The 1,692-nt window shown below is 48.3% G+C and overlaps 1 non-coding gene across 1 annotated transcript; it reads left to right on the plus strand.

Annotated features, from left to right (window-relative positions):
• Positions 1–364: 364 nt before the first annotated feature.
• TRNAT-UGU (transfer RNA threonine (anticodon UGU)) lies at positions 365–433 on the plus strand. The gene has a single exon. It is a non-coding gene; the product is annotated as a tRNA-Thr (tRNA).
• Positions 434–1,692: the final 1,259 nt, after the last annotated feature.

Raw genomic sequence — 1,692 nt, forward strand, 5'->3', positions numbered from 1 at the left:
TAGGGGAGGGGGCAGTGCCCCTCCTGCCTTTACTGACCAGCCACCTCTGCTCGGAGTTCGACTAATACTATCCGTCAAAAAACCCATTTCCCCTTCTCTTTCTGAAAGAGACCCTCTCCCCTTTACCTGCAGTAAAGAAACAAGTTCATAAAACACAAAGAGGCTGTTCACACGACTGTAGAAAATCGGGCTAGCAGAAGCTAGCCCGATTTTCTACAATCATGAGAACCACCGGACTCGGCTGTGAACCCGGTGGTTCTACAGCGGCTAACCCGCTCAAGTAGGCTGCCCCTTTAAACTGGGTTTGCGGAGCCCTTCAGCTCTCTGCTTCTGTCTCGAAATGGCAAATGGGTTTAGGGAAGCGGCTGTAGCTCAGTGGTAGAGCATCTGCTTTGTATGCAAAAGGTCCCAGGTTCAATCCCTGGCATCTCCAGGAGGTTTCTCAATTGGCAATTCCCCCCTCCTTCACTACAATTAGTGTTGGAAGCAGTTCAGACAAGGAGGGGATTTACAGTGACTTCAGTAAGGGAACAGCAAGTGCTGTTCATACAGCCAGTGCCATCATTCAGCTTTTTTCATAACGGTTGTGTGTGATACTCTGGCTTTTTCGTGGACCCATATGGAGAAACCCCTGAGATAAAGCATGAGATGTAGGTGTGGCTACTGTAGCAGAAATACGTCACTCTAGGTTCTTTCTAGGTAGAGGCCAACACCAATTCCGTCAGATTCAAAGCACTTTATTACGTAATAAGAATCACGGCTTCACCTAACACACGCAGGTGATGGGTGAAGAACCTCACAAAATGGTGGTGACATATTACATACTCATTCTTATCCTTAAGTTAATATCCTATAATTGGATATTAACTGGCCTATAATTTCCTGGATCCCTCCTAGATCCCTTTTGGAAAATTGGAGTCACATTGATTACTTTCCAGTCGTCTGGTACAAAGCCTGATTGTAGGGGCAAGTTACATATTTTTGCTAGGAGATCAGCAATTTCACAATTTGAGATCAGCAAGTTGGAGGAAGAAACATCAGTAACCTGCACTATGCTGATGACATTACTCTGATAGGCACACACCGTACAGCGCGCACCGGTGCCACTCTGCCTCTGCCCCTTTGGGCTTCCCATGCCTGCCACCCAGAAGAGCTAGGGATTAGCAGGCAGGCAGAGAGGCAGCAGCATGCGCTTCTAGCATGCTCTGCCGCATCCAGTCCCACCCACTGAACAGCTGATTGTCAGGCTGGAGGAGGAGCAGCAGCCTGTGAGCACTGGGAGAGCCTCTCATTGGTAAGTGCTGAGTTGCTGGCATGCAGGAATCTCCATTGGCACCTATGCCGTGCCAGTGGTGGTGCGGGGAAGAAATTTAAGGCAGGCCGTGGGAGTCCTGATGGAGCCCTGTGAAATCAGGGCCCACACTGACTTGGGCCCAAGGTGCAGGGAAACAGTGCCCCTGTGAGTGGCACATGTGAGTGGCACAGGGTCCATGGTGGCACGTGGCAGCAAAATAAAGGAAAACTCAGAGAAATAAAAAGCACAAGTCTTTTAACAAGTGCATTCTAGAAAAAACCCCTCATGATGACATTTGCATAGCAAAAAAAACCCCAGAAGTACCAGGTTCCTAGTTTATTCATCTGGGATACGTGCTTCTGCAATCTCTGTGATGCAAGCAATTTTTCATTAACATT

This window comes from Hemicordylus capensis, chromosome 1 (assembly GCF_027244095.1).
Source record: "Hemicordylus capensis ecotype Gifberg chromosome 1, rHemCap1.1.pri, whole genome shotgun sequence".
NCBI classification, from domain to species: Eukaryota; Metazoa; Chordata; class Lepidosauria; order Squamata; family Cordylidae; genus Hemicordylus; species Hemicordylus capensis.